The sequence below is a fragment of the Trachinotus anak genome, unplaced genomic scaffold (genome assembly GCF_046630095.1).
Source record: "Trachinotus anak isolate AG129_WGS33_773 ecotype Australia unplaced genomic scaffold, CSIRO_AGI_Tana_v1 ptg000032l, whole genome shotgun sequence".
NCBI classification, from domain to species: Eukaryota; Metazoa; Chordata; class Actinopteri; order Carangiformes; family Carangidae; genus Trachinotus; species Trachinotus anak.
In genome coordinates, this window is record NW_027273883.1 from 8,710,001 (window position 1) to 8,720,734 (window position 10,734).

General features: G+C 37.7%; 1 long non-coding RNA gene across 1 annotated transcript in view; it reads left to right on the forward strand.

Annotated features, from left to right (window-relative positions):
• The window catches only part of LOC139613484 (uncharacterized), a 41,838-nt gene extending 32,038 nt beyond the window's left edge, over positions 1-9,800 (forward strand). The window contains exon 2 of the long non-coding RNA XR_011686763.1: positions 4,923-9,800. This is a non-coding gene — a long non-coding RNA (uncharacterized lncRNA). The remainder of the gene's footprint in view (positions 1-4,922) is intronic.
• Positions 9,801-10,734: the final 934 nt, after the last annotated feature.

Here is a 10,734-nt window from a genome sequence, read left to right on the forward strand (position 1 = left end):
TAAAACATTTAAAAGGAGGGATATCAAGCACTCTTTGGAGATACACCTTTGTTTCATATCACTGGAAAATTCACAACCTGTAGATGGCTTCACTTTGGCCTCTGTTAACTTCCATATTTATTTACATTTCAGGATTGATTGATTCAACAAATAAGTCAATAATTGCCAAATACCCAATATACACAAACTGTAAATCTCATTGAGAGGAAATAAGATAGCTGAGTAATAGTTTCAACAACTTGAAAATACATTCAATTTTAAGCTCCATGATGCTTTATAAAAATATATAAATATAAAAAAATATATATATATTGAGGAAAGAACATCAATGGATGTCAGCCAAAGTACCCAGTCTGGAGGCAGACTCGTTTTTCATTAAGATTAACTGTGTAGCGGGGGCGGCCTATCTTTCTATGCCTCCAGCTGACACTTGTCCCCCTCCTATAGCAGTGGTGTGTATGTGTTTGTGTGTTTGTGTGTGTGTGTGTGTGTGTGTGTGTGTGTGTGTGTGTGTGTGTGTGTGTGTGTGTGTGTGTGTGTGTTCCAGTGCTATCAAACAATGGGAGTGTTATCAGACATTGCCAAAGGCATATGAACGAAACAGAGGGGAATACAGACCCAAAATCAGCATGTTCCCAAGGGAACAAAGAGTTTCTACTGTGAGCCAAAATATAAGGAAATAGTTTTGTTCTCTTGACCTGTTTTCACAAATGAAATGCCATTGTTTGATACAGTAAACCTTATGTTATATCTGCAGAGAAACATTGTCACGTAAAAGTTGTAACTACTCAGCCAATTTAAAAACAACAAGCCCCTGAACAATGGTATAGCTGCAGGAAGGAATATGCTGACATTAAGTAGAATGAGCTCTGCAAAAAATAAAAAATTGTTGCAAATTTCATGCAGTGTCTGTTTCTTCAGTAAAAAGTTTTTCCAAATGCATTGCAACTTAAAGCTGCAGTAAGTGATTCTTGACCAAAACCTCCAAACCAGACTCACTGAAGCACAGCTCTGATAAACTGTTGTGTGTCACATTGTTCCAGCTACAGCAGACACTGAACAACTTGAGTATCACACTGCAGTCTAATATTTTTTGTCAGCTTTACTTCAGTTCTCTGTAGAAGCTGAATTGGGATTACTGGCTCAACTTCACCTACTTCCAAAGGTGTAGGGGAAAGAGAAAATGTCAAAACTCCAGCAACACTTGTATTATAAAGAACAACTTCATTGTCAGATAAGTGGCTTGTAAGGATTTTACATTTGGAGGATTAGTCAAAATGGTGAGACACGATATTACAGTCTTTAAAGGATTCCACACCAGAGGCTCAAGTATGACACTGTGGAGAGCAGGGGCTTTACTTCTAATGGAGAGGGTGTCTATGCTGTCTCTGGCAGCTTACCGATCCATAGTGGTAAGCACTAAATTGACCTTTGACACTAAATACACTTACTTTCACAATTCATTGTAGCATTGACAAACGGTGGAAGATTTGACAGAAATTTTACTGTAGAGAAGACAGTGGAAAGGTAAATATTTATGCTGCATTTGTAACTACACTCTCAGACTCTACTGGGATTTGAGTGAAAAATATTAAGCCTGGTGGAAAAATCAGACAGGACATGGATATGAAGTTAAAAAATACAAATTGTGAATATATACATTCAGATGTAGCCTGTAGCATCCTTGTTAGCTGCCTTTTACAATTGTGTCCTGTTCTTCAGTTTGCATGCTAAAGACCCTCATGCAAGCAGATTGTTCTTGTGCTGTTGACTTCAAACTGCATTGTCAAAATGTGTGTGCCATAAACTGAATATGTATAAAGTGTTCACAATCCAAGTTGTTGGCTGCATAGCAGCTCCTTGGTTTCCTTCTTCCCAATAGTGCTCAGCGCCCTGGAAGTCTAGGGTAGTCCTTGTGAACTTAACAGGTCTTACCTTGTCCTATTCTTTACCTTATGATTGCATTTTGTCTCCTCAAACTTACGGGAATCTCTGAACTAATCACATTGCCATCATTTGTTGTCTCCTCCTCCCTGTCCCATCTTAGTGGTCTTCTTTTTGTGCTTCATCAGGGCCCGTCTGTCTTTTGTTGGCTCTCTTCTTGTACTCTGTCTGATCCACTTCTTCTTTTTCCACTTGATGACATCTTGGTTAAAAAAATGCTATTGAAGAAGGCCAAGGTCTGAAATGAGCATCAGATTGGTGAGGTTTGGATTACTCAGTGAATTTATGAATTTATTTTCTTGTTTTGTTCATCTACGTTCACATAACATCAGTCTTTGCTGAATTAGTCTCATGCTTTCTCTTTAGCTGGTAAAAGGTGCACTACAGAACATTTTATAAATCGAGCATGTCAGTCAGTTTTTCTGTCTCTGTCTTAAATCCACGCTAACAGTTCTCCTATTAAGTTAAATGTAGTGCTGTTATAATGAAATTATTCCAAACAGACCCATTGGTGCTTTTATTCTGAAGCACCAAACTTGTGTCAGGCTGGAAGCGTGGACATAGTTGCTGTGAACGTGAAGCCTCTGGTCAACAGAGAGCAGGTAGCTGTTTGCAGTTCCTGGTAAGTTTAACAGTTATCGGTCAGTGGTGCTGTTAAACATGAGGGTTCGACATCTAGCTGCTGTTTGAACAAACAAACAGCCCTCTGGTTCATGCACTGATGCTAACAGGCTAACCAGCTAGCTCCTGAGCTAACTGTTAGCTGCTAGCTGTTATTGCACTAGCTCAGTGTCAATGACAAAATAAATATTGTTTCAGGAATCAGCATGGCAATTACAAAATCATAAAAAAAGAACTGCGTTACTAGGGAATTGATTTGATTTTTCCACTACCACGAGTTTATGATACGTGAGTAAAAGAATCAGTTCCAGTGTAGTGATGCAACATTGTAACAAATATAACTCACAGGGTGCCTTTTCAGGTATACTGCACATACTTGTACCTAGAGTATGTTCCTAATGACTAACTTCCCTATCGATTAAACAGAAAATTTAAATTAAAATAATGAAATTAAACATTTAAATCTAGTACTAGCATGATTTCATTGGGATCACAGCCACTTGGGGTAAACAATGTTATATTGGTTTGCTGTTTGTGGCTAACGTTAGCAACGCTAGCAGCAGCAGACTTCTGACCTTGCAGGTTAACGTCTGCATGCCTGTGCTAATATGATTATGCATTGCTCCAATCGAGTGATTATATGCCAGTTTATTTTGACACAGCCGAAATACAAACCTTATTTTCATTTTTTAGATCAAAATACTGTAAATCTTTGCTGGTTTTATGAGCTATCATCTGTCCCTCTTTTCAATTTGCTTGTTTACAACATCTAGCCATTAGCACGGGGTGGGGTGGGGCTGCCATCTATCAGGACTGCAGCTCCAGATAGTAGTGGGTGGCTGCATAACATCTTAAACACAACAGTTAGCGGTTATGCATTAAAAAATATTAGTTAAACCAACTAGTCAACTAATCACCCATATCCCTAACCTATAATATATACATTCACAAGGGAAAAAATAAATTCATGGCATACTGATTACAAACAGCATATTGTGTTGCATACAATGTATTTAGGGCTATTTAAGGTACCATGTTCAACTGTTTGATCTGTAAACATTTCCACTGAGGATGGGGGGGGGGGGGAGAAAAAAAAAAAAGCACAAACCCAATACCCATCACTGTCTAGCTGCATTTTGGCAGGTGGCAGCAATAACTGAGCTATCACCAATGGACTTTTTTTTTTTTTTTCCATCTGCATGTATGAAAAATATCTAAATGGGATTACTGTGGATGAATGCAAGTCACATACAAATATTAAACATAGCTCTTGTGTGCATGGCACATGCAATTATGACATAGCTAAGCCACTATGTAACATTGTTTACCAGCTGACCTAGAAACACTGTGTCCAAATCAAATGAGCTGTTGTTTTGATCAGTCTAAGCTCTTAAATAATCTGAATGACACCGATATTGGGACGAGGGAGGCCTGACATTTGGGTAAGAAGCAAACACAAGCTATTATAATTCAGAGTGTGGAAAGAAATAGAAGCATATGCACTAAATGGAAGGATACATGGAAGGTACAAATCTTGCACATAGTTATTATTTTGTTAGATGTGATATTGACTGCTCCCTGTTAAAAAGTGACTCTCAAACAACAACAGTGTAATTTTTCTCCTTTTTCGTAAATCAAGGTTATATTTAAAAATTTGGACCTGAGACTTCAACATATCTTGCTAAAGATTCTGAATATCATATTTGCGCATGCACACACCCACACACACCAGTGGTGTTATTACACTGCCCTTGTCAGTCTCGGAAGAATCACATCTCCAGTACCTTCCTCCGTCTGTGGTACCTTTTGGCATCTGTGGCACTGTAGAAAAGCAAGTCCCAAATTTTCAGGATTTGATTTGCTTGGTACAGAAGTAGCAGTTCTCTTGATAGCAGTGCCACAGTGTTTTTTTTTGTTTTTTTTTTCATAGTAATTGTAACAGGACAATACAGTTGTATCGTAACAGGAGAATTAAAAGCACAGACAAAGCCAAATGTGTCTGTGCTGATGGGGTTTTTTTTCACAGCTTTTTTAGTCACGGTTTTTAGAAGGTGCTAAATAGTAGTGCAACCACCACACATGCCGGGATTTTAATTGGCGACACTGATATTGAAGCAGGTTGGCAGTGATCATTTCTCGATCTATTATGTTTAATATGTCAAGTGAAGTCATTTTAATTTATATGGCACCAAATCATAACAGAAGTAATCTCAGAGCACTTCTCATAGAGTAGATCTAAACCGAACTTTTAAAGATATCACTTAGAGAGCCAGAGTCCCCGCATGAGCAAGCGACAGTGATAGTTTATTGTAAAAAGTTTAGAGGGTTTTTTCTTTTCTTTTCTCTTCCTTCTCAAGATTTACCTCAGGGGAGTTTCGGTGGATGGAAGGAAATTGCAGAAGTTCAAGACATTGTTAAAAGGTATGTTTTCCTCACAGGCCTTCCTCCTAAGTCATTATAGGTCTGAGAGCTGTTTGCACTCTGCCTGTCTAAGCAAGAAGAAGCCACAGGCTGAGCTCAAGCTCCAACTTTAACACTCTCAAACTACACAATGGGCACTTATATTGAGAGGACATCCCAATTATTTTAAAAGAACCTGTCTGACAGAAGAATCACATTTTCTCAAACTTCACTCAACTTGTCTATTCATCTCTGCTCTTATTTTCAAGCTTTGACAAAAGCAAGTGGTATTGACAGGGATAATGCCGAGGGAGAGGACTGTAGTTCCTGTAAATGAATCCTTTAACTGGTCATCCATTTCCAAACTGTCTGACTTTTGGAGTAATTTTTCAGAATATATACGCTGAAAGATGAAAAATCTAAACCTGTCTTACATTTGAATGTCAGTGGTTTATAGAGACTGCATGCAGAGAAACATCTGCATGCAGTCTTAAAATTATTTCTAGTTAATTTTTTGTTTGTTCATTTAAAAAAAAAAAAAAAGATTCTTTTTTTTTTTTGAAGCACAGATGGCAGCTAATGCAGTTGTTCAGAAAAGTTTGCACCTTTTGGTGTTGATTGTCACACTTTTTTCTTGTGACCATATGTTGCATATTAGCACTAAACCTGACAGATTTCTTTTGCCATCTCTTATGTTTCCACATGGCTGCATTTGGATGGTATAAAGCCATTATTTATTGCCATCAACTGTCAGCATGCTGTAGGTGCCACTGTCCATCAGTTGTTGGGGGGCAAAATTAAACTCATCATACCACATATCCTCCTTTATATATGTCCAGTAAAAGCACTGCAGTTCATAAATACTAATGGTCGCCACTGGATAAATATGACAAACGGTTACTCACAGATGCTTTTATGCACTCAGAGTTGGTGCTACTGTTTGCCAGTGCTGACTGTATGTATACTGTTAAAAGATCTATTGCAACAAACAAAATGATAGGTGTGTGGAGTCCCAGTAAAAGCAATGTGTGCACTCATCTCCCATCATTTTTTTTATTGTTTTGAAGTCATCAAAAATCTAACAGAGACAAAGGTTACTACCATATTGATTCAGAGAAGTTTTAAGATGTCTTTTTGCTTTCAGCTATTTAAAAACTCATATTTGTAAGTTTAAGTCTAACTTTAATTACAAGTGTGGATTGCTGGAAAGAGTTGGCAAAAGAATGTCCGGTGTTCTTAAAGAAGACAAGACAGCTTTGGTTTTATTTCTTCAAAAGCATCTTTTAACAAGCTACAGTACCACTTCCTGGAGCAAAGAATAAATGTCTCTATTTATTTTTTAGAGGCTTAGTAGAAGCTGAAACTGGTCCAGGAAAACACAAAGACCACTCTCTGAAAAGGAAACAGGAGTTTGGAGGCACAGCAGGACGAGCAGACACCCTATTTGCCACCTCGTTGCTGTGAAAGACGTGTACAGTATTTGGTTTAGTTTAGTGTTAACCACAGATTCCCAGCCTGAAAAATCTTAACTGGAGCAAATTGAAACCTTGCACAGAAAATACAAAGTTTGTTTTTAACAGTCATCTTGGCAGCATGTTAACAGTAGAATTGTCAGTTAGAAGATTTGTCAGTGGTACAAACAGAATTCAAGCTCAGTAGACTATTGGTTTATTTAGCTTGGATAAAGAACAAAATATACTATAAACAGCAACAGAGACAGATTCATAAAATATGCTGAGAAGTCTGTTAGTATGCTAATCATATTTATATGTTCTACAATGGGTCTGAGAATGAAAACTTAAATTAACTAGAGTTAGTAAAATATGTGTGTGTTGTGTTGTGTTGTGTTGTGTTGTGTGTGTGTATGTGTCAAAATTAGGTTAAAGATACCTGTGGAGTTTTTGACCACTAGTAGCACCATGGAGCTATGCTTTTATGATTGATTCCCTGTTATTTTCACACATGGGTGAAGTAATACAGCTTAAAAACTTTATACAATACATTATAAAACAGTTTCTGCCATGCCTGGTTTGACCTTACATTGATCTACCGGAAGCAACGATGTGCCGAGAAATGCTGCAAAACGCCAGTAAAGACAGGGAAGAAGACTGCAAGCAAGTAAACATGGACACTAGGCCTGCGAGTCTCAAAAGCTTTTATGACTCTGCTTTGCAAATGTTTTATGAGGAAGAAAATCACTTAAGTACATTTGTTAAACTTATGCGTTGTACAAAATACATTTTAAACAGAATTTAAACAGAACTTAGTTGATCAGGTAATACAGTATATCACACATGTGACATGTCTACATATACTTAAAAACACAGACTGGTGTCTGAACTGTTAGAAAAAGGCAATTGCATCAAGAGTATAACAACTTGGTGGATTACAACTAAAAGTCCTCTGACATGCCTTTTTGTTGGCAGGGACGCTGCTGGAATCTTTGCTAGGGGGGTAATGTGGTGGAAAATAGAATCAGGAAAATGGAAACAGCCCGATACACCGTGGTTTAGAATAAGAGAGGCTCGATGAAAGGTTAATGGTTGCCATTTCTCCACTGTTTGTTCATTATTCAAATGCCAAACAGGCAAACTTTAATCAACGCTGAGCACTGCACAGACAGGTGACATGCCACTTTCTGAATATGTTCATTAGATTTCTCATGTATTATTAAAGTAATCAGACCGCCATGTCCTCGCATTCATGTCGCAAGTGGCTGCTTTGATCCACAAACAAGAGAGAGGAATGAAGTTTGTTATTCCACCACCAGGAGCAATAAGATGCTTCTCTATTGAGATGATGGTGTGTACAAATAGAGGAGGGTAGAGGCCATCTGTTTTTGAGTTGAAATGTTCAGTAGTTTGATTGGCACGATGAGATGGATGTTTCTAGAGTCCCAGCTCTTGTTTTTTCACTCCCCTGCTCTGTGTGCTGCATTGTTTCTTTGGGTACACATCAAGGGAGAGAGAACCTCACCGAAATACAACACAGAGTAACACTTTGATAGCAGTCTATAATAAGCTGCTCCTGGATCACTCTTGAATATTGCATTCACTTTTGCACATATTTTTGAATAACAATTGAAGTCTTTCACTAAAGTTAAAAGTAAGTAGCTGAGAAAAGTAACTTCCATCGTAAAGGTCCCAGTTATCTGGACAAATAGCGTATGTAATGTATCTCCTGCAATAATACCAGTGATTGTTTATTAATTTATCTTATATGATTATTTATATTAAAACCTTTTTGGAAAATAATCTCTGCAGTTTAAATGTACCTTTCATAGATGGCCTGTGATTTATAATATACTTATAATACATTTACCTTTCAACTGGGTAATATAGCGATATTTGATATTGTTGAATATCAGCCCGAGTGTAGTGACCATAAAGTTGCACGAGTGAACATTTTTATATTAATATTGTATTAAATGACTTGGCGTAATGAGAACAGGATCACTCAGACTGACAAACTCATATCACTGTGCAAACATACTGTATTATTATTGGCTTTTAAGATTCATGATGCTGGTTACTGGTTTATTGCATTTGCCCTTTTTTAAAGCCATAACCAGACAAAAGCACAGTAATCATATGTATACTGCAGGGTCCTGTTGTCATCTAACACTGTATCTCAAGAAATAATTATAACTTGACTTTTTATCAAACCCCATTCAACTATTGAGTCAACAATATTTTCCAAATATTTTCTATTGTTGTGAAAGACTTTTGTGAAAAGGTGCACAAAAACTGCAGGAGTAGCAATAATTAATATATTAAGAATGATTAGGTTTTTCCTCAGTAATGTCAGAGGTGGATCAGTGTTCCTAACCCTAACCCTTAACAGTGTGCCACAGGGATATTGCTGAAGTCTTCATAGTTATTTTGTTTTGCTACATTAGGTTGAATTTGCATCAATACTTACAAGAGCTGCTCTTTTTGTGTGAAGAGAGAAGATTACTGCCTATCTCTTTGATGTTTTTGCTTCCCAAAAAAGCAATTGCATGTGAGATCTTATCAATGTCAGATCATCATATGATTTTCAACAGTCAGGCATTAAAATTCAGTGCAACGATATCTCTGACACACAATGTTTTGATGAAAGAAATATCATGTATAAACATTGTTTGGCTTTGGTAGGTTATCAATTATTAGTATTGATATTGCATAATTACTTAAAGTAATATTAGGGCACCACTCCATTCAGGGAAAGGAGATAGCCAATGTTTATCCAGTCTAAAAATATACGCTATATACTGGTTTGTTACTCTGATAAATAATGCACTTAATAACTGTAACCAAAATTACCATTTCAATAGTAAGTAAAAGTTGAAGGATTTGGAGTTCTGCAGAATAGAGGCTGGCAACATTTACTGTGCAACATTAAACTGACCAGCAGGTATATGCAAAGGCAAAAACAAAAACACACCAACCTAAGCAGATATGACAACAAAAAACAAAGCTCAGTGGACGTCCTCTCCACTGTGCTGCTTTGTAAAGTCCAGTGAGCTGCAGGCCTTTGTTGCTTCCTGTTGGAGTATTGGCCTTTCTGGCTGGTGGCTTCTGTGTTTCTGACAGAGTTAGCCGCATGATGCTAAGTATGCTTCATGGCTCCTGTTGTTTTTACAAATCAGCTGTCAGACTTTATGTCGTAGCTTCTAGCTCAAAATTGAACTTGTTCACTCCTGATCCTCCTGTCTTAAACAGGTACTCGTGTTGCTGCCATCGAGAAGTGCAGTGCAACACTTTGCTATGAGCAGGCCTGCATAGAGGAGCTGTTGATCCAGGCAGCAGCAGTGCTACCCACAGCTAGAGTTGAGCCAGAAAGAGAGAGAGAGAGAGAGAAACAAAGGGGTACAGCTGGGTTTTGTTGGCCTGGTCACATGTCATACAATTACCAATTTCAGTACCAGCAACCTTATATATCACTTGAGGACACATCACACAAAAGAGCATGAGTTCACCAATGCTTAGGGGAAAAAAACAGGACCAAATGCAGCAGCCATTGCTGGAAACTGCATTCCAACGACAGGATGATCGACAGTCAAATGTGATGATAAAAGATTGATTCTAAGTCATTCATGTTTCTTTTCAGGTTTTGCAAAGGGTTTAACCTGAATCATGCCATACAACAATAGCAATCACATCACATCCATACAGGGTTAATAGTACACAGCTTTTAATTTTTTTTTTTTTTTTTAAAGCCACGGTATTGGCTCAGTACTAGATATCGGCCGATACACAAGTTCAGGTATTGGAATTGTTATCAGGAAGGATAAAATAGTAGTGGAATATCTCTAGCGACCAATAGTAGCTGGTTGTTAGTTCCCATGGGTGGCTTTGACACCCAGGTGTGGGTAAAGGATTCTTCATAATTTGAACTGACTTTTTGACTGAACAGCATATTTATGGTAACCGCTGTCTTAATGATCATAGTTTGCATTTGAAGTATTAGATGCGCCTTCATGAGCTGAAAAACTCATGATGGCTTAAAAAAAAAAACAGGGTCGTCTAAGTTTTTCAAATACTGATATTTTTCAGTCCACTGCAACAACAGGTAATGTCTCTGGGTGAAAAGGTGCTAGAAGAGCATCTGTATATAATAATAGTAAATAATTCTGTATGTCAATAGGACTTTCACTATGACTTGATAGCCTTGGAGATGGAAGCATAAAACTATCTGCTGCTCTGTGAAGACAAACAAGTGTGAAGGGCAAAGCAGGTGATAAGTGCTGCATGATTAGGCCTACATGATGGCTGGAAAAAGGTGCAC